We start from the raw sequence: 23,361 nt of genomic DNA, 5'->3' as shown, positions 1-23,361 counted from the left end.
GGTCTCTTGCCTCTGGCTCCGGGGGGAGAGAGAGCCTGGGTTGCCTGGGCCTGGGGGCTGCTGGTCAGGCCTGGGGGTCTGGGGACTGCGGCTGCCTGCAGGGGGATGTGCCGTCAGGGATGAATTGCGGCGCCGCCTCAGTCGGGTGTCCGTCAGGGGCACGGACCTCCCAGGTGTAGGTGGTAGGGCTGGGATCAGGCCACACCACCACTCCGGCAGCACCTCCGGGGAACCACTCCTGTAGGGAGACAAAGGGCGTCCCACGCAGCCGAGAGGGAAAAGGTCGGCTGCGCAAGGGAACTCCTGCTTCGAGAGGGCCTTTGGAAGTACGAATGAAGGGCGTACAGTGACTGCTCCTTCCCCGTCATGTACAGTGGTCGTGAACGCGGTTTCGTGGCAGCTGAAGGGCTTACAGTGGCCGCTCCTTCCCCACATGTACAGAGACCATGCTGGTGGTGCTGCTCCCGAAGGAGGAAAAGGGAGGAAAGGGGTGCACGGAGGCTGCGCCCTCTCCAGTACGTGCAGAGGCCGTAGCCATGGGTCTGTTTACCCTGGCACATACAGTGGCCATAGCCGTGGGCCTGTCTGCCCTTAGGGAAGTAAATGAAGGGCGTACGGTGGCCGCTCCTTCCCCGTCACATACTGTGGCCGTGAACACGGTGTTACTCCCGTAGGAGGAAAAGGCAGGAGAGGGGTGCACGGGGGCAGCACCCTCTTGGGTATGTACAGAGGCCGTAGCCGTGGGTCTGTTTACCCTGGTATGTACAGTGGCCATAGCCGTGGGCCTGCCTTCCCTTCGGGAAGTAACTGAAGGGTGTACAGTAGCCGCTCCTTCCCCGTCACGTACGGTGGCCGTGAACGCGTTGTTACTCCCGCAGTAGGAGGAGGTAGTGGATGAGGGATGTATGGTGGCCGCTCCCTCCCCGTCACGTACGGTGGCCGTGAACGCGGTTCCACTACTCCTGTCTCTGCCAGTCAGGGCGCGTTCAATAACTAATGCCCCGAGGCCGTCCCCAGAGGTGGTTGTGACTGAAGGTGGCCGCTCCTTCCCCCTCACGTATGGTGGCCGTGATGGCGGTGTCACAGGGGGAAAACAACTGAAGGGTGTACAGTGACCACTCCTTCCCCGGTATGTATGGTGGCCGTACTGCGGTGTTGCCTGGGACTGACTCTGGATCAGTCCGACCCCGAACCTGGTGAAGGCTGCCCCGCTCGCAGGGTCGTTGTCTCTTCCCACTTACCTGGTGTTGGGACAGTTGCGGGGAAGAGGGACTCAGGACAGGAGTGTCCCGGTGACCCTCTTGTTCCGGGTCACTAACCCCGCTGTGGTGTCTTCCTGGGGTGGTGGTGTGGTGGTGGCTTGGTGGTGGGGTGGGGGGTGGCGGGGTGGGTGGTCCGGCGGCGGTGGGTATTTTAATAACTATGATTAATTACTTACCTGTTCAGACTAATCCTCTTCTTAGCACTTTTCTCTTGGTTAAAGACATGGAAGAGTCGAAGCGCAATTACTCCTTTGTACCCAAGCGGACATCGTAACATGTTGGCCATGACCAACAGCGATGAAGCACGCCTTCCTCCATAGCATAACACCTTCTCTGGCCGCATGCCCGTGAGTTACCACGTTAACTTTTTCACCTACCAAACGCCATATAACGGTCAAACAAGGTAGAACAGCAATCGCGATCGTTTGCAAAAACGATCCTACCATACTCGGCATATATAGACACGTAATATGTGCATGGCTTCATATCTCATGTACAACGCAGTGAGAGAGAGAGAGAAGAAAGGATAGGAGGATGGTAGCGCGAGGGGGAGGGCGGGGATACGGGGTAAGAGGAAGGCAAGGAGGGAGGGAAGGGAAGACAGGAGTGGAGGGAGAAGTGGTGGAGTGATTCATGTCACAACTACGTCACGTAAAACCTTCCCCTCTCGGAATGTCTACTCGGCTCTTGCCAGCTTTGCCTTCAAAGCCAAGAGTAAACTCCTTAATGAAACACAATTGGCAATGCACCGTAGTGTCATAAATTAGGGGACGGTGTCAAACAAGCTGTGTCAAAATATCATATTGATCCAACTGTTTGTTTAGAACATGTTTGCGAAAAACGATGCCTCATAGGGTCTGAAATGGATAGTAGGTAAGAACAATAGGAGTGTTCGCGCGCCTGGAGAAATGCCAGATGTCACCAATATTTTAATTCTTCAGATGGAAAATAAATCACATGTCGGGCAATAATTTAATGTCCTTTTTCATGCATCTTACTTATTGTAAAAATGCATAAATATTCTATTTCTTCTCTTTAAAACAGTATTGTGTCAATGCAGCATGAACAAAAGTAATTATAAAAAAAAAAAATATTCCACAGCAGTTCCAGCCTGGTTTATGCATGCATAGAAACATTATTGTATATCTTTATCTAATAACAGATAATAGTTATAATTTATACTAAGAAATTAAACTCCCTGTGAGTAAGGAAAAAACCTAATTCATTTCATGAAAGCATGTCAATATTTATATGCTGCCTCTGGTAAAACAAGTTTTCCGGGGAAACCGAAACAGCCGTCTGTCTTCACTGGCTGATCTACTCCGGGTTGCCATTCGTACGATAATTATCGTACATTTACGATTAAACTGCCTCTGTTACGATGTACGTAACTTTTCTTATTATCGTACGCTTGTATGATAATTCTGAGTTTTATGGCATAAAAGTTTTAATTTAAAAAAATGATAATTAAAAAAGACTTTTCATCAAGAGTAAATCTTTTCCATAGAAAGTATGTTATCAGTAAAATGAGGAATCGTAATTTTCCTTTGTGCACGTAGGGTAATTGTGTCTATGAGATAGCTAGGCTTGTTGTACTTGTACTGTACGAAATGTACGGGAACATTTCGTCACATTGACGGTTTACAGTTACTTCAATTTTTCTGTGAAGTGTCGACGAGAGATTTATTTAATGTCAATAAAAATATTCCCGTTAAACTATTGGGTAATTAATTGTTTGTATATAATGCAATTCAGGAGGCATTTATCTTGATACAGAAAAAGCAATAGTTAAAGAATTTTTGTGCGATTGTATACTGAAATGTGTGAGTTAGAGTTTAGTGCCCCCGAGAAACCACCAACATCCTTACAGTTTAGTGTCCCCGAGAAACCACAGACACCCCCACACGGACCCCACGGAGTAGCTGCAGCCGAACACCGAACGTCCAGGCAACGACACAAGTCAGCCCGGGCCGTGCGCCCCTATAACACCCAGCCGCCCCGCCAACATCCCAGCAGGAAAAAGGCACGATCTTCGCGGAGTGGGGCTGCCAAACAAGCCCGGGGTGGAGCTGAAATTTCAGCTCCTGACAGTGCCCCTCTGGAGATGGTCGATTGCTGCTCCTGCCTTCATCAGTCGGCCCAGCGTCGTACTGAAGATGCTTCTACTGAGACGGCCTACTGCCGCTCTACTCTTCTGCAGGAGACAGCCTACTGCCGCTCTGAAGGTGCTGCCCTTGAGACGGCCTACTGCCGCTCCTCCCTCAAGCCGAAGGAGACGGCCTACTGCCGCTCCCTCCTCCTGCTGAATGAGACAGCCTACTGCCGCTCTAGAGGCACTGCCCCAGAGACGGCCTACTGCCGCTTTTTCCTCCTGCCAAAAGAGACGGCCTACTGCTGCTCTAGAGGCGCTGCCCCTGAGACGGCCGATTGCCGCTCCTCCCTCCTGCAGAAGGAGACGGCCTACTACCACTCTAGAAGCGCTGCCCCTGAGACGGCCCACTGCCGCTCCTCCCTCCTGCAGAAGATGGTTCACTGCCACTCAGGGAGTGACAAGATGCATCCTGACCCCCTTGCTCAGGCCACGGCCAGTTGCCAGGCCTTGACGCAGACTAGTCACTCCCTTGGGCAGCCACGGCCGATTGCCGGGCCTCACGACCTGCAGGAGGTGTCACTCACATCACTGCCACAGTGTGAAGGGAGAGCTGGGCCCTCCAGCCCCTGAGAACCCCTGTCAGGCCCCACAGCCTCCCCTGGTCTCCGTTCCCTGCGCCTGGCCCTGGAGCAGACGCACCTGACGGACCCTAGTCTGGACCGGTGCCACAGCCCTCCCCTGACGGTGCCCTTCGACCCTAGGGACCGCGGCCCTCTGTCCCTCCAGGCCCTCCCCAAGACGCCCGGGCGCGACCTCTCCACGCCCCTTAGACGGTCTAAGGCCTCCACCTCAGGCCGGGACCTGCACCAGCAGTTCCAGGAGTTATTCACCTGGTGAACAAGCCTACATCTTTTCTATCCTTAATGACCTAGAGCAGCTTGTACAGCACCCTACCCGTATCCCTGACCGCCTTGGAGAGAGCTCCAACATACTTGACCTCTTCCACACAACTAATCCTTCTGCTTACTCTGTTAATCTTTTCTCTCCGTTGGGCTCCTTCGATCACAACCTTATTACCTTAACCTGTCCTATCACTCCGGTATGGCCTGTGGACCCTCCAGGGAAACGTCGTCTGTGGCATTTTGGAGCCAGCCGCGGACTGGGAGGCCCTCAGGCAGTACTTCTTTGATTTTCCCTGGAATGATTATTGCTTCCATGGCCGGGAGCCATCTGAGTGTGCGTTGCGCATTACGGAGGTTATTCTCTCGGGCATGAAAGCATACATTCCTTTCTCATATCCTTTGACTAACGCAAGAAAGCCTTGGTTTAATCACGCTTGTTCTAATGCTGTCCGCAACAAGGAGAGGGCCTACAAAAGGTACCGGAGCCAACCCACCCCTGAATCACATCATCTTTACGTTTCTGCCTGGAATCGTGCTAATTCTGTTCTTCGCTCTACTAAAAATAATTTCATCCATACTAAATGCTCACAACTCTCCAACTCGAATTCTTCCCGCTCCTTCTGGCACCTTGCCAAAAATCTTTCTAATAACTTTACCTCATCATCCTTCCCTCCTCTTTTCTACTCTGATGGTTCTGTAGCTATTTCTTCTACTGATGAAGCAGATCTCTTCGCACAGACTTTCTCCCCCAATTCCACCTTAGACGATTCCAGTGCTGTTCCTCCATCACTTCCCCCCTCTGACTTCCTCATGGCTGACATTAAAATTTCTTCAGTTGATGTATTTTCTGCCATCACTGGCCTCAGTACTAACAAGGCATATGGGCCTGATGGGGTCCCTCCTGTTGTTCTCAAGAACTGTGCTTCTGTGCTTACACCCTGCCTAGGCAAACTCTTTCGCCTTTGTCTGTCAACTTGTACCTTTCCTTCTTGCTGGAAGTTTGCTCTCATTCAGCCAGTCCCAAAGAAGGGTGACCACTCCCAACCCTCCAACTATCGTCCAATTGCTTTAACGTCCTGTATTTCAAAAGTTTTCGAGTCAATTCTTAATAGAAAAATTTTAAGGCATCTTTCCTATCACAACCTTCTTTCCGAATGTCAGTATGGGTTCCGTCAGGGACGCTCCACTGGCGATCTTCTCACCTACCTTTCAGACTCCTGGTCATCCTCCTTTCGGGACTTTGGCGAAAGCTTTGCCATTGCACTTGACATCTCAAAGGCTTTCGATCGAGTCTGGCATAAATCTTTTATTTCCAAACTGCCCTCCTACGGTTTCTATCCTTCTATCTGTGCCTTCATCGCTAGCTTCCTTTCTGGTCGTTCTATAGCCGCTGTTGTAGATGGCCATCGTTCTTCTCCTAGATCTATCAACAGTGGTGTTCCTCAGGGCTCTGTCCTATCACCAACTCTCTTCCTTTTATTCATCAATGATCTTCTAAGCTGCACATCTAACCCTATCCACTCATACGCTGATGACTCCACCCTTCACCTTTCCATTCGGTTCCCGCAACGCCCATCTCAGCAGTTAATTCAACAAACAAGGGATGAGGCTATGGTACACCTAATGTCTGACTTGGCTCGTATCTCTGACTGGGATAAAAATAATCTTGTTGTTTTTAATGCATCTAAGACCCAGTTCTTACACCTATCAACCCGACAAAATCTTCCACAGGTATACCCACTAATGTTTAATAATATTCAGCTTAATCCTGCATCATCCTTGAACATGCTTGGGGTTTCATTTACTCGGGACTTATCTTGGACACAGCATATTACATTTCTTGTAAAATCTACTTCCAAGAGATTGGGTGTGCTAAGCCGACTCCGCTCTTTCTTTACCCCTGCACAATTGTTGACTCTATACAGGGGTTTTATCCGCCCCTGTGTGGAGTACAACTCTCTTGTGTGGGAAGGCTCCCCACATACAGCTCTTCTCAATAGGGTGGAGTCAAAGGCTTTTCGTCTCATTAACTCTCCTCCTCTTACTGACTCCCTTCAACCTCTGTCTCTTTGCCGAACTGTTGCATCTTTATCTCTTTTCTATCGCTACTTTAATGGTCACTGCTCCTCTGAACTGTCTGCTTGCATTCCTCCACCTCTACGACGGGCACGTAGCACCCGTCTGGCAGCAAACTCTCATCCCTTTTCTATCCAACTCTCTAATGCAAGAGTTAACTGTTACTCCCAGTCTTTCATTTATGCAACAGGTCAGCTCTGGAACTGTCTCCCTCTGTCTGTATTTCCTGCTGCCTATGATCTCCAGTCTTTCAAACGCAGTGTGTCCAGGCATCTCAAAATGATCGGATCTTGAATTTGGCTCTCTATTGTATTTTGTTTTTCTCTTGGAGGGAACTGTTACTGCTGGCTCATGGCCTTTGGTTCCTTCTTCCTCGCATAAAAAAAAAAAAAGGCCTGAGGGCCATACCCCGAAGCCCAGTCCGGAGACCGCTGGCTCTTCCACCCCCTGCAGCCCTGGATGTGTGAGGACACCCCTATGCACAGTCCCGTGCCCTCTCGGCACGCCCTCTCTTGACGGAGCCCTCTCCCTGGCCTAATTCACGCCGGCATGCCGCCCTGTCACCCACCGTAGAGAAGTGAACTGTGTAATGTGTTGCCCTCAGTATAAGTGAAGTGACTTAGGTTAAGTAGACAGTGTCCTCAGACAAGTGATTTAGTAACTGGGAATGAGTGGTGTCAGATGAGTGAGAACTCGGGCAAATTATGGGCGGATACCGAGACTAATTAAGATCGTGAGTGACGCTCTTACAGAAAACAGCCAGAGTGTTACCCTACAAATCGTCCCATTGAGAAACTGGTAAATATAATTTATTGTGAGGGAACAGTGAGGAGGAAGTGTTTAGAATACGCCTGTATAAATATTACTATAACGATTGTAAATTCCCAGTGTGTTCCCTCCCTTCCTTGTCCGGTCCTCCCCTCAGGAATCTCCTCCCCGACAGCGTGTGTGAATATAATAACTTGAGTAAGAAATAGAGTCAATCGCCAAAACCCTTGTACTACCAGAAAGTAGTAAATCCGTGCCAGTAATACCCTCCCCCTCTTGATATTATCATAAATACATTCTAGCTCTGTGGGCGTCATCCCTTGCTTCCCCCCCACACTCTCTCTTTCCCCCCCACAATACTCACCTCCTCCTCGCGCCCCAGTCCTGTATTCCCTTGTACATCGGGATCATTACTTATTGTGTTGGCATTGATATTGTTAAGCCAGTATCCTGCGAGATACTAATACCCAAGTTAAGGTATTATTTTGTCACATACTGTGTTGTACTATCTGCTGAATTTGTCCTGTGTCTGACTGTGGTAATATACATGTAAAGGTTATTGCCTGGAGTTTTTGTGCCCTACCTCTATTGCACACACCCCGGTCTTGAAAGGGAACCCCCCTATAAGTTAGGTGTTTTAGGACTGAAAAGTTGGGCCTTTTTCACCTAGCATTACACTGCTGGCCAGCGGTGGTTCTTGACCCGAGCGTAGAAGAGAGATAACAGGGAAATATTTGACAAGATGGCAACTAAACCACACGTACAGTTACCCAAGTTTGACCCCGACCAGTACGATATACACACGTATCTGGCAATAATCAAGCCCTTACTGGATATTGGCTTTGAAAATGACCAACAAAGAATTGCCGTCACACTTCCACTACTGGGCAAAGCAGCAGCGAGCATAGCACCAAAAATCACCCCGGAGCTCACCTGGCTGAACTTCACAAAGTTCGTGATCCAAGCCATCACCCCATCATTAGGGAGAGTTGTGGCTCTATCTCAATTGGATAGCTTCTCATTCGACGGGGATTTGGATAATACCCTGATACAGGCTAGATGCCTAGTTACTGCTGCATACCCGGAGGTAGACGAAGAAACCTGGGATCAGCATACATTTAATACTCTGCTCAGAGTGCTTCCGAGTGTTGTTAAACAACACTTCACTATCCGTGACCCAACTGGGGACATGGATAGAGATGTCCAGCTCATACAGCACCTGACTGCCTGCCCTACTCCCCAACAAATAAACGTGGTAAAGAAATTTCCCACTCAACCCCTGGCTCCCCCAGCCATGCCACGTCCGCCTCTGCCTCACACCATCCCTTCCCCAGCACCCAGCCCATCTAGGGCACACCCCTCCCGCTGGCACCCACCCCAAGAGAAAACCCGAACCTAATCTTGATGAATCCATGGGAATTCACTGCCTGCAGCTCCCGCTGTCCCCTACATGACATACGGAATCAACTTAAAGCTGCCCGCCGCAGAACCACGGCACCAGGTTCACGCAAGGTATCCTCCTTAGAAGGCGAAGCCCCTGAGGATGAACTGGCACCCCCGGACGAGCCCCTGCCGGGAGAACGGGAGCAGGAACAGGAGAATGAAAGCCCCAGACAGCTGGATTTTTAGGCCCGCCCCCGCACCAACCCACGGTGGTGGGGGCCCATTACCCCTCAGTATCGCCTCCCAGTGTACCACAAGATGAAATTAAATGGCGTGAAGGCCAGACTGCTAGTCGATAAGGGAGCCACCAGGTCCTGCCTTTACAGCCACTATTTTTCCCGTCACAAATCGACCTTTGGCCCACTCTGCCCCACCGCCACCCACCTTGTGGACGCGGGGGATGGCACCTTGCCCATCTGTGGGGAAACTCAGGCCCTACGGGTCGACACTCACCAGCCAGTGTCCACCTAACACAAATTCATTATTTTCGGCTCCTCCTGCCGGAGCTACAACGGGTACTTGGGACTAAATTTGCTCCAAAAACTCGGAGCCACGATCGACTGTCGCTACCGGCAGCTCCAGTTCCCTCCCTCCATCTCGCCCCACTCAGGCCGTCTGCTTGCACGCCACGGCCACGGCCGGAAGATTCCCTCCCTTCCCCTGCCCTGTATTCCCCTCCTCCGTCCTCTCCCCCTTTTCCCCCAGTGCCCCTCCCCCACGCCACCCCTTCCCCTTCCTTCCCCGCTACTGTGTCCGCTGCTATTACTATTCCCTCTCACCACGAGGCTTGGGTGCCTCTTAACAGGCCCTCCAGTCCCTCTTTCTTGTTCTCCCCCCTTCTCCCATCTGGGTCCCTTTCTGCCTGCCTTTTATCTCCCACTTTTCTTCCTCCGCACCACACAGCAGTCCGCATAGCCAACCTCGCCCCTTCCCCCCTGACCCTTCCCAAAGGGCTTGTTATCGGAGAGATGGAAGAAGTTGAGCCCTGCTCCCCACCTTCCTCCCACTTCCCTGCCCCCCTAGCCCCCCATTCCCCACCATCTCTCCGCCCAACAGTCAGACACCCTACGTACCCTTCTCCTAGATTTCCAGGACCTGTTTGCAACCGGACCAGCAGACATAGGGCATACCACGTTCCTGTCCCATGAAATTCATACGACAGGCCCACCAATCAGACAACCTTCCCGATGGAAGAACCCCCGGCAAAAGAAGGAAGAGGACCACCAGGTACACAAAATGATAGAGGTGGGCGTTATTTCCCCTTCTACCAGCCCTTGGTCCTTCCCCGTCGTTCTAGTAAAAAAGAAGGACGGCATGATGCAATTTTGCATCGACTACCGCCGACTGAACGACGTCACCATCAAGGATGCCACCCCCCTCCCACGAATTGACCATTCTTTAGACTCCCTCCACGGGGCGTCTTGGTTTTCTACCCTCGACCTCCAATCTGGGTACTGGCAGGTCCCCGTCCATCCAGAACACTGAGGGAAGACAGCCTTTTCCACCAGCAATGGCAAGCATTACGAATTTAATGTTCTGCCATTTTGCCTCTGCAATGCCCCTGCCACTTTCTCCAGGCTAATGGAATCTGTTCTGAGCGGCCTCACTTGGGAAATATGTTTGGCCTATCTGGATGACATCATCGTTTTCAGCCAGACCTGGGCTGATCACTTGCAGCGCCTCTGCCGAGTCTTCACGAGGATTCACCAGGCAGGCCTCAAGCTCCATTCCTCTAAATGCGTCCTGGCCGCCAGGACTGTCGTGTTCCTGGGGCATGTGATATCCCAAGCAGGGATCTCCCCAGATCCTGACAAACTCCCGCCATAGCGGACATACCGCCACCACAGGACGTCCATGGCATCCGTACTTTCCTAGGGCTCACGTCCTACTATCATCGCTTCATTAAAGGGTTTGCCCAAATTACAAAGCCTCTTCACGACCTGACCCAGAAGGGGGAGCCATTTGTTTGGACTGAAGAAAGGTTAGCTGCCTTCCAACAGCTGAAAGACAAGCTCGTTTCGGTTCCCATAGTGGCATTTCCTGATTTTGCCCCACCCTTTCGCCTCTACACCAATGTTTCCCTCACCACTATCTGCGCCGTGCTAGCCCAGGTACAAGCCGGTCAGAAACACATCATCGCCTGCGCCAGTCGCACTCTAAAACCGGCTGAGAAAAACTATGCCGCAACTAAGCGAGAATGCCTCGGCATAATATGGACCCTCCAGCATTTTAGGGCTTACCTTTCTGGGACCCTGGTCTCAATTATCACTGATCACCAATCATTCAGTGGTTATGCCAATCTGACTCGCACAACGCACAACTTGTCAGGTGGCACGAGACCCTGGAAGAGTTTCAATATGAAATCTACAGGCCCAGGAAACTCCACGCTAATGCCAATGCCCTCTCCCACCTCCCCATCCATGTGGTACAGCCAGACCCCGACCTCCTATGACTCTGGCATCTGAAGGAAGGGCCCCCCTGGATTCCCGCTCACCTTTTCCCTAAACTCTGCCAGCAAGGCGATTGCCTTCTAACCCCGTCTGGGCATATCCTCCTGACCCCTGACATGGCGCGTGACACCCTGCGCCACCTTCATGACCATAACAGCATCCACCTGGGCACCAAGAAATCATTACAAGTGTTTAACGACACCTACTGGGCGCCCAACCCTTCCACCCTTGCCAAGGAAATCATTGAAGCTTGCCGCGCCTGCGCCCTGGGGAAAGATGTCACTGGACTGCTGGACCCTCTGGCCACATCACTGCCCACAAGCCCGGGCAGCTCCTGGCGATAGATGTAGTAGGCCCCCCTCCCTCCCAAATCTGGATACAAATATGTGATCAATTTTGTAGACACCTATTCAAAATTTGTAGTAGCCTGTCCAGCTAAAGAGCATCATGCCATTGCCGTCGCTGATACCCTCCTCCATCATGTATTCCTGTATTTTGGCATCCCTTAAGCCATCCATTCCGATAATGCCCCAGAATTCTCCGGAAAAGTCTGGGAAGAGCTCACCAAAATTTTCGGGTTTAAGATCTCCCACTCCTCTCCGTACTGGCCACAAGGAAATGCAGTGTGTGAACGTAGCCATCGTACCCTCATGAACCAACTACGTACACTTATTGAGGCTACGAAAAACGATGACTGGCCTGCTCACGTAAATATCGTCCAGTGGGGCATGAATTCTTGCTCCCGAGAAGTGACGGAGTTTCTTCACACGAAAGGGTATTTGGGGAAACCCCCCTTTTACTGCCACTACACCAACACCTGCAGCCACCCATCCCCGCTCCCACTACGGGCCCACTGCATCTATTGAAAGGCCAATTACACCACCTGCAGAAAACCTTAGACCTCGGCCCCGACACAGCCACCAACCCCTTCTGACTGGGCGACACCATTGTTATCGCCCAACTCCCTACCCCTGACAAACTCGCCCCCCGCTTCACAGGGCCCCACACTATCACCTGCATCCCCAATCCGTACCAGGTTGCCATGGATTACCACGGCACCCCCCGCACCCTGAGAAACCGCCACGTGCGCCCTTTCCATGCACCATCCCGGCCACCCCACCCCCACACCCCCAAACCCCCCCTGCTCCCACACTGCCTTCAACTTCCACATACGAGTGTTACATTTCCTCCTTGCCCTCCCCTTCTACCCCCTCTTACTGCCTCCGCCTCCCCGGCCACCATCACCCCCTACACCACACCTGACACCTCACCCGCCACACCAAGCTCCCCCCACACACCCTTCCCCATCCCCTCTGCCGCCCCACCCTCGCCATCCAACCCCACACGTCCCACCCACACTGCCCCACCCTCACCCCAACCCACTTCCACTGCCCACCACCCACCGCCCTTGCGTATGCCCACTCCAACAACCTCGCCCCCAACCATGCACCCCACTCGCATGACAGCCCGCACTGCCAGACCCTGCCCACCCACTTCCCCACCCACCCCCACCCTCAAAACCACCACCACCTGCTCAGACCACTTCTCACGCCCACCCGCCCGATACACCCATTCTCCTACACCACCCGCCTCCCTGCAACTTCACACTGTCATGCAACATCAGACCCAAATCCCCTCCACCCACACTTCCCAGAGACTCAATGCCGCATTACCACAGCACAAAACCCGACCCCGACCCTCAGTCTCCAGCATACAGCACCCTACCACACCAGCAACAACACCAGCCAGCATGAAGGTCCAACGAGCCATACTCACGCCCACCCTCGGCAAGAACCGCCGACTCCGAGGGCCACACCACCTGCTAACCCTCCTCTGGCCCTGCCCCACCACCTCCATGCTCTTCCTAACCTGCGATGCAGAGCAAGAAGAGGACCAATACACCACTGCATGGCAGGCCCTACTGAAACACCTCCAGCTGGTATATGCCACGCATGACACCCACGTATGACACCTCCAGCCACAGGGACGTGACTTTTTCCAAGAGGAGGGTGGTGAATGCATGATTAGAGTTTAGTGCCCCCGAGAAACCACCGACACCCTTACAGTTTAGTGCCCCCGAGAAACCACCGACACCCCCACAACTGAACACCGAATGTCCAGGCAACAACGACACAAGTCAGCCCAGGCCGTGTGCCCCTATAACACCCAGTCGCCCCACCAACATCCCAGCAGGAAAAAGACATGACCTTCGAGGAGTGGGGCCACAACACCAGCCCGGGGTGGAGCTGAAATTTTTGCTCCTGACAGCACCCCTCTGGAGATGGCCGATTGCCGCTCCCGCCTTCGTCATTCGGGCCAGCGTCGTACTGAAGGTGCTTCTTCTGAGACGGCCTACTGCCGCTCTACTCTTCTGCAGGAGACGGCCTACTGCTGCTCTGAAGGTGCTGTCCCTGAGACGGCCGATTGCTGCTCCTCCTTCCTGCCGAAGGAGACAGCCTACTGCCGCTCTAGAGGCGCTGCCCCTGAGACGACCCACTGCCGCTCCTCCCTCCTGCAGAAGAAGTCGGTTCACTGCCACTCAGGAAGTGACCAGAGGCTTCCTGACCCCCTTGCTCAGGCCACGGCCAGTTGCCAGGCCTTGACGCAGACTAGTCGCGCCCTTGGGCAGCCACAGCCGATTGCCGGGCCTCACGGCCTGCAGGAGGTGTCACTCACATCACCGCCCCAGTGTGAGGCGAGAGCCAGGCCCTCCAGCCCCCGAGAACCCCTGTCAGGCCCCACGACCCTCCCTGGTCTTCATTCCCTGTGCCTGGCCCTGGAGCAGATGCACCTGACGGACCCTAGTCCGGATCGGTGCCGCAGCCCTCCCCTGACGGCGCCCTTCGACCCTAGGGACCGCAGCCCGCTGTCCCTCCAGGCCCTCCCCAGGATGCCCGGGCGCGACCTCTCCACGCCCCCTAGACGGTCTAAGGCCTCCACCTCAGGCCGAGACCTGCACCAGCGGTTCCGGGAGTTATTCGGCCCCAGTCCTGAGGGCCATACCCCGGAGCCCAGTCCGGAGACACACGGCTCTTCCGCCCCCTGCAGCCCTGGATGTGTGAGGACACCCCTGCACACAGTCCCGTGCCCTCTCGGCACGCCCTCTCTTGACGGTGCCCTCTCCCTGGCCTAATTCACGCCGGCATGCCGCCCTGTCACCCAGTGCAGATAAGTGAACTGTGTAATGTGTTGCCCTCAGTATAAGTGAAGTGACTTAGGTTAAGTAGACACTTTCCTCAGACAAGTGGTATAGTGATTGGGAGTAAGTGGTGTCGGACGAGTGAGAACACGGGCAAATACTTACGGGTGGATACCGAGACTAAGATCATGAGTGGCGCTCTTATAGAAAACAGCCAGAGTGTTACCCTACAAATCGTCCCATTGAGAAACTAGTAAATATCATTTATTGTGAGGGAACAGTGAGGAGGAAGTGTTTAGAATACGCCTGTACAAATATTACTATAACGATTGTAAAATCCCAATGTGTCCCCTCCCTTCCTTGTCCGGTCCTCCCCTCAGGAATCTCCTCCCCGACAGCCTGTGTGAATATAATAACTTGAGTAAGAAATACAGTCAATCGCCAAAACCCTTGTGCTACCAGAAAGTAGTAAATCCGTGCCAGTAATACCCTCCCCCTCTTGATATTACCATAAATACATTCTAGCTCTGCGCGCGTCATCCCTTGCTTCCCCCCCCTCTCTCTCCCCCCCCCCGCAATACTCATCTCCTCTGCGTGCCCCAGTCCTGTATTCCCTTGTACATCGGGATCATTACTTATTGTGTTGGCATCGATATTGTTAAGCCAGTATCCTGCGAGATACTAATATCCAAGATAAGGTATTATTTTGTCATATACTGTGTTGTACTATCTGCTGTTTTTGTCCTGTGTCTGACTGTGGAAATATACGTGTAAAGGTTATTGCCTGGAGTTTTTGTGCCCTACCTCTCTTTATTGCACACGCCCCGGTCTTGAAAGGGAACCCCGCTACAAGTTAGGTGTTTTAGGACCGAGGAGTCGGGCCTTTTTCACTTACAGTAGTATTACATATACAGTATAAAAGAAATATTTATTCTGATACTAAGAAAGAATTACCTAAAAGTATCTTGTGTAATCAGTGATTTGTGAATAGTGTAGAGGAATTGTTTATTTTATATAAATTTTGATGAACTTAACTTTTCTAAACTGAATATTGTTCTATAAACCTTCCTTAAATGATACCTGCTGTATATTTACGTTAGCCATTAAATATGTTGAAACTTTGATGAATTTCCATTTTTTTCATTACATGGGACTACTGCTGTTTATATAAATTTAAAACACCACTGAAAACATGTTGTGTTGGTAAGACCTCCATCATTTATTTTATCATCATATTACTGTACAGTGTAGTGTAGTAGTAGCAGTAAAAATATGCGATAATTTTCACAGGCATCCGATATATTTTTACAATAATTTAGGTGGAAAAACGATAATTTTGAAACATCAGTATGATAATTCGATAAAAAAAAAATCTGGCAACCCTGGGTCTACGACATCACCATGCTTGCTTCGTACGTCTGGCAGTGCTATGCTTCGGTACGCCCTAACATTTTAGAGTCAAATAAATATTAAACTATGTACAGACCATATGTGCCATTTTTTGTACGTCAGATTATATACAAATGTCAATATTCATACCCCTTTTTTACTTCTTACAGTCCAAAAACCGTCTTTTTGGCAAATATTGTACTAATCTTCTTAGGAAAGAATATACCAATATATTATTTTATCGGCGATATTTTGGGTGAAATAGCATAAGTAAGAGTGATTTACATTTTTTAAAGCTATTTGCTTAACCCGTATCGTATTTATCGATCAGAAAAATAACACTGAAATTTAACTAAGAGCCCTTTAGCCCGCAGAAACGAAAACGAGACATAGTTTCTGGCGGTGTCTGGCAGATTTTCCTCTTCGCGCGAATGCTCCCATTAGGTAAGAACACACACATACACACACACACACACACACAAATAAGCACACATAGACAACCACACGCATAGAGAAACAGTTATACACACATAGAGGCATTCGCACACGTCGAGCAAAATAATATTTCGCTCGCGTTTTCGTGCGTGTATGGGAGTATACCATAGAGACATCGCGAGCACATGGTTAGATGTGGGGATCTGTGTTCAATGACTTAGTGTGCGGAGAAGGGAAAACAGCTTGTCTCAATGCTATGGGTTATGGTTAAGTGTATGCTTGATTCCAACCACACTGAACAGTATTTTGGAGGAATTAGCCTCAGAAATCCTTTGGATTTGTACTGACATGCCATTTCATAAAGTCATGGACTACAGTCCTGCAACTAGTGGCAGAACCTCACCCACCGAGTGAGGTGTTGATCATTTTAGCCACTAGATGGCTCCGCCACATGGACCAGCTTGGTCACAGAATCAGACAACGCAGTCAGCGCAGGTGTGTGTGTGTGTGTGTGTTCTTACCTAATTGTTCTTACCTAATTGTATCTTTACAGGAATGAGTCAAGCTCGTACTGTCCCGTGTCTTAAACCATATTTATCGTACATATCCTTAAATTTGTGAATTGTTTTGGCACACACTATTTCATTCGGTAGTGCATTCCATTGATCAATTGCTCTGTTTGGGAAACTGAATTTCCTTACGTCTTTATCACCTCTCTTCTTATGCAGTTTTTTGCAGTATCCTCTTGCTGATGCTTCTCCATATGTTAAGTAATCATTTATGTCTATTTTCTCCTTTCCTGATATGCACTTATATAGCATTATCATGTCACCTCTTTTCCTTCTCTCCTGTAGTGTTGGTAGATTCAGTTTATTTAGTCTTTCTTCGTAGCTTAGGTCCCTTAAGCTTGATATCCATCTTGTAGCGGCCCTTTGAACTTTTTCAATCTTGTCTATATGCTTTTTGAGATGAGGACTCCAGACTACTGATGCATATTCCAGGGTTGGTCTAATGAATGATGCTATTATCCTTCTTAGCATGTCTTCAATTATGTATGTGAATGCTATTCTCATATTTGCAAGCAGTGTATACATGTTCCGTACTTTCTCGCTGATGTGGTCAGCCGGAGATAGTCTGTTATTGATAATCACACCTAGGTCTTTCTCTCTTTCTGATGTGTATAGGGTTTTATTTCCTAACTTATAATCCCAGTCAGGTCTTTTTCCACTTTTACCAAACTTGATTACATGACACTTGTCCACATTGAATTCCATTTGCCATGTACTACTCCATTCATGAAGTTTATTTAATTCTTCTTGTAGCTCTTTACAAGAGTCTGTGTTTGTAATTCTCCTTTGTATTTTTGCATCATCTGCAAACATATTCAGATAGCTCTCATTTCCAGTGTTACTGTTTATATCATTTATATACACTAAAAACATGATTGGTGCCAGCACTGAACCCTGTGGTACTCATCTAGTCACTTCTTTCCAAGATGAGTAGTTTCCTCTTAGTACTGTCCTCATTTCTCTTTTTATGAGAAAGTCTTGCATCCAACAAAACAGTTTGCCTCGAATTCCTCCTTGATGGTACAGTTTCCATAAAAGTCTTTGGTGTGGTACTGTGTCAAAAGCTTTCTTGAAATCTAAATAGATACTGTCCATCCATCCTTCCCTTTCCTGTATTGTGTTTGTTACTCTGTCATAGTAGCTCAACAGATTAGTAACACATGATTTTCCTTTTCTGAAACCAAACTGTCTTTCTGTTATCATACTGTGTTCCTCTAGATGATTTACCCAAGCTTTTCTTATAAGTTTTTCTAATACCTTGCTTACAACACTGGTCAGTGATACTGGTCCGTAGTTGAGTGGATTTTGTCTATTTCCTTTCTTGAATAAGGGGACAATATTTGCTTTTTTCCAAATATCAGGTAGTTTACCTTGACTCAAGGATTTCTTGAAAATTAAAAATAATGGTTTACTTAACTCCTTTGCACATTCTCGTAATACCCAACATGAAATTTCATCAGGACCACTTGCTTTTCCTCTGTCTAATCTACTTAACTCCTCCTGTATTACTTTTTCTGCTATTTGTATATCTGGTAGTATGTGTGGACATGCGTGTTCCACATAGTCCCTCTCAAAATTTTTTTCTTCTGTAAAAACTAATTGGAAATTCTTATTTAGTGCTTCACAAATATCTTTCTCTTGTGTATAAGTGATTCCCTCGTCCGTAATGGATTATATTATATCTTTTACTTTGGTTTTGCTTCTGATATAGCTGTAAAACAGCTTTGGTTGATCACTACTTTTATTTATTATATCCTCCTCAAACTGTTTTTGGGCTTCCCTCCTTATTCTTGTATAGTCGTTTCTTGCATGTTTGTAATTATTATACGCCCTTTCACTATTGTGTCTTCTGTATCAATTCCACAACAAATCTCTTTTCTTTTGATTTTTTACATTCTGTATTGAACCATTTCTGTATTTTCTTATCTGCTTCTTTGTGCTGTGGGATGTACTTCTGGACTCCTATTTCATAAAATTAAAAAAAAAACTTATATACAGCATTTAAATCTTGTCCTCTAAGCTCATTTTCCCAATCAACTTCTAAGAAATACTTCTTTAGGTCTTGATAATTTCCCTTTTTATAGTTCAGGCTCTTTTTGTAACTGTCATTGCTGTTTACTATGTCATATGCTATCCTGAAGTTATAATTTAGTACTGCATGATCGCTTTTGCCGAGTGGAGGGTGATATATTAAACTGTCAATATCATATTCTTGCTTGGTAAATATCAGATCTAACACTGAAGGTACATCAAGTCCTCTTTTTTCTGGTGGTTTCCCTCACATGTTGCGTTTAGAAAAACTCTTGTACGAGATCCAGGAGCTTTTAGTCCCAACAGTTTTCTTGGCTATTTATATCTAGAGTATTCCAATTTATATTTGTATTGAAGTCCCCAGTTAGTATAATTCTTTCCGATTTCTCTTCCATTTTATGTAGCAATGATCTTATACTCTGAATTGTACTCTCTGCCAGGTCCTCATATTCGTCTCTTTCCCATGTGTTTGATCTGGGTGGCATGTACAAATTGGCTACAATTACTTTACCTTCAGATGTGTCGATCTCTACTGCAATCAGTTCTACTTGTGATGGTATATCTAGTTTTATTTCCTTGACTTTTAGGTTTTTCTTAGTTAATATTATAATTCCTCCTCCTTTTTTAAAATATCTGTCTCTTTTCCATATATTGTATTCCTCTAAGTTTAGTATGTCATTGGATATCCTTGGTGTTAATTTTGTTTCAGTTAGGCATATTATTTGTGGTTCATTTTCTCTGACATAATCATTCATCTCTAGTAATTTAGATACCATTCCATTCACATATGAGTACATCAACTTTATCATCTTGTTTATATACTTGTCATGACATGGTTCTACTACCTTCCTCCTTTTTATTCCATCCTGTTTGTGTACCACTTTCGTACCTGCAATCCTATTACTTTGTAAAAAAAAAAGTCTTCTCCTCTTCTGATCTTCCCTCATTTTTTGTTTTTGCTTCCTCCCTTTTCTCTTTCAGTAATTCCAGTTCCTCTTGTGTTAGGCATCTTTTTACCCATACATTTTTGAGCTCCTCTTTTTCCATAAGATCCTTTGCATTTTTTAGTATCTCTTCCACAGTGTTTACACTCTGGAAAGTCACCTTTAGAGGTCTTGTCTTGCTTTTCTCGTATTTCCCTAACCTTTTGTGTTCCTCTATGTCTTTACTACAGATTTCCTCTGATACTTCTTTCAGTAAGCTCATTACATTTGCCATCTCCTTTTTGTCTCTTGTGATCTTGTTTTTAACTTCTTCCTCTTCTATACCAGTGATTACTATTGATTTGTTTATCTCTACTGAATCTCTGACTAACTTTGGATTGTTTTGGATTATTTTCACTTCCTTTTTAATGCTTTTTTCCTCCACCCTTGTTTCTAAGTCTTTCTTTACTTTCACCATTTCAGCATACGTGGTTTCTACATCATTTTTGTAGCTTTGCACAGCTTCATTCACCTGTGTTATCTTCTCCTCAATATCACTGCTCTGGTCCATAAGACTGCTTGCTTGCCTAATTGTCTCTGTGTCATTTTTTAACTCTTCCATAACACTCTCGTGATTGACTACTGTACTTGCCATTTCACTCACTTTCTTCCTAAGCGTACTCAATTCCACTGTTAGTTCACTGATGGTTGTGTCTTTCTTATTGACCTCCCTTTCTAGTTTTTCTATCTCTTTCTTTTGCAAGTGCATTTGCTTCTTTATTTCATCAATTTCATTTTTGAAAGCCATTTCTAGTTTGTGTACACGTTCAACCAGTCTATTGTGAGTCTCCACTTCAACCAGTTCTTGGTAGAAATCATCATTTTGCTTTTTACTGTTATCCCTTTTCTTTTCCAAATTTGTTTTACTGAAGTATGTATCCATTTTGTAATACTAAATGAACAGAGTATGTACTTACAGAGTATGTACACTTTCCCCGTGTTGCTGTAGTCTAAACAAACCTAGTTGACTCAGCGCATTTTTTTCCCTCGTGGTTCTTTGTTCTGTTTGAACCAGTCTTGTTTAAACTTATTATTTTTTTCTTTTTAATAATGAAAAATCATTTAGTCTAACCTGGTACAGAGCTTGACTCATTCAAAGATACTAATTTAGGTAATGCCACTGGCCGTGTTGGTTTGGTACGGAGCGCCGATGTCGCACGTCTACCTCTGATGACTCCCTCTGTGTGTGTGTGTGTTACTGGGAAGTTCGAATGTATCCTGAGATGGATCATTTTTCATGATGGTTTACGCTATGTTAAATAATCTTGGCAAACCCACTCTGGAACTTTATAAAAAGATGATGGTATAAAGGATATCGTAAAGTGATGGCGTATATATTAAACTATGACGTTTATCGATTATCGCAGACTGACACTAACTACCATTCCGCCATAAACCTGGCGAAACGCTGATCCGATACGAGCCTCTCACTATCGTCCCTTCCCTAGGCTAATCCTCCCTTCCCCAAACTAATTTCCTCAGCCAACGCTCATATGAATAGTCAGTCTACATACTGAAACCAGGTTCTTTTCATCAGTGGTGGACAGCTGCTGTAATTAACACAACGATACGACTGATAACAAGTGAGTATAAAAGTAGTATCCAGCCATCCATCATCCAATCCTACGTTGCCCCATGAGGAGCGTAGGAGACCGGGGCTAGGCAGTTGGTCCTGACATTTAAGATGAGAGTGACCAGCCTCACTCATCCCTGAGTGGCATTACGTGAGCAATAAACCCTAACCACCCCTTGGATATAAACCTTCACCGGCTCAATCCGATTGGAGCACAATAATTACCCACTAAACCACCAGGCGCCAAAATTTGGCTATATGGTTACCACCCAGCGTAGTAAATGGTTTCCTGGTTTACAGGAAACCATTTGGCTTGTCACTCAGTGTAGAGTCACCCACAGGCTGAAGGAAGAGGAAAGAATGAAGGAAAGAAAGACAGAAGAGGGAGTGTAAAGTCACCCGTAGGCAGAAGGACGAGGAAAGAATGAAGGAAAGAAAGATAGAAGAAGATGGAAGGAAATAAGGATGGAGGAGAGGACAGGGCAGACACCTGAGAGCAGCACTACACTGAGTGAGTGGATGGTGAGCGCCCCCACCTACCACATAAAACGTCATGCCAACAGCATCTGGCTTTCGCAGGTACTTTCCAAGTACTAACCAGACCCAACGTTGCTTAACTTCGCTGATCGGACGAGAAGCGGTGCACTCAACGTGGTATGGCCGTTGTATCTGTGGTAAATAACCGTGATCAGAAATATTTGCTACAACTAATTAGTATCAATACATAAGGATCTGTCAGTGTCAGACATTGTTTGTCATGAGGTTTTCTATTGTGTTCTACATATTTCAAGTACTGCATATTTTAAAACTCATAGCTAAGGCTAAATAGGCTTGACGATGGCGCTAACACTAAAAGTTTGTGAGCATACAGTACGGGTACGCATAATTAGTGATGCATAATTTATTATTTTCCATTAGGTAATGAATTAGTTCCTTTTAGGTAACTAACAGCCATTGTCATGGACGTCTTGGTCTATATTTAAAGAACAAAATCTCTTAAAATATGTGTATATGAAAACTTCATTACAATTTCTTAAAAAAAAAAAAAAAAAAAAAAAATGTGAATTACTGTCAACCTTGGACTGCAGCATATAAAGAGGCCATGGATTGTCGGCATTTTGAAATTCTCTTGGTTCCTCCAAATTGTATCACACAACAGCCTCCCTCAATATACATGCTGTTTAGTGACATACAGTATTGTGGAGTAAACAGTAGCCTCCTATTCGCCAACAAAATCGAGCCCCACTTAATCTACTATAATCAAGTTTGAGTAATCCCCAGTTATGGTAACACGGCGAGCAGATAACCCGGCCGTTATCGCTACCCGGGGTCGCATTATAGGCATGTGGCAGGCCGGAATACCATTGCCAGCAATAGCGCAAGAGCTCGGAGTCTCCAGGCAGACCGTGTGGAGATGGGTCAAACGATGGCAGGAGGAAAGTGAGCTGGCGACAAAACCAAGAAGTGGAAGACCAATAGCAACAAGCCGTCACGAAGAACAACTCATCATTACAACAGCACGAAGAGACCCATGATATCATCAGAGCAGATAACTTGTCACCTTCAGCTGCCCTGTCACCCCCGCACCATACGTCGGCGCCTACACGAAGGCAAGATTCACTGCTACGTCCCTAAGGAATTTTTGAGTGCAGCTCACAAAGAGGAACGACTAGGATTTTCTTTACAATACCTGCCTATGGACACAGAATTCTGGAAACCCACAATTTTTACAGACGTAAAAGTATTTGCTGTACCTCAGAAGAATCTCCGTCAAGACAGTGCCGGCAACCCAGCAACACAAGATACCAGGCCGAAAACATCAGCAACATTAAGAAATCTGGAAGAAAATCAGTGTCATTTTGGGGTTGGATGTGGGGATATGGCCTGGGAGAACTAGTGAAAATAGAAGGACGATTCAATAGCCAGCAATATATTGAAATACTTGAGGAAGTGCTGATTTCAAGTGTCAGAGCAATGGCTATCCCTCATCCCTTACCTATAAAACTTGTTCATGACAATTCTTCTGTTCATCATAGCAGGGTTGTGCAAGATTGGTTAAGTGCACACCCTGATTTAGAGGTAGTAGACTGGCCTACAAGGGGTGTGACATTAACCCCATTGAAAATTTGTGGGCGATCATGTGCAGGGACTGGGATGTAGGAAATGACCAAACCAAGACTGCCATTGATAGAAAAGCTCGCGAGGTGTGGGAAAGTGTGCGGTGGTGGCGGCCAAATGTGTGCTCCAAC

General features: G+C 47.5%; 1 pseudogene; it reads right to left on the bottom strand.

The window, feature by feature from the left end:
* Positions 1-21,666: 21,666 nt before the first annotated feature.
* LOC145414498 (5S ribosomal RNA) lies at positions 21,667-21,780 on the bottom strand (annotated as a pseudogene).
* Between the last annotated feature and the right edge of the window lie 1,581 nt (positions 21,781-23,361).

Source organism: Coenobita brevimanus, chromosome 99, assembly GCF_032717465.1.
Source record: "Coenobita brevimanus isolate Jiangsu-jjx chromosome 99, ASM3271746v2, whole genome shotgun sequence".
Lineage (NCBI taxonomy): Eukaryota > Metazoa > Arthropoda > Malacostraca > Decapoda > Coenobitidae > Coenobita > Coenobita brevimanus.
The sequence above is the reverse complement of the archived record's forward strand: the minus strand, read 5'-3'. Positions and strand labels throughout refer to the sequence as shown.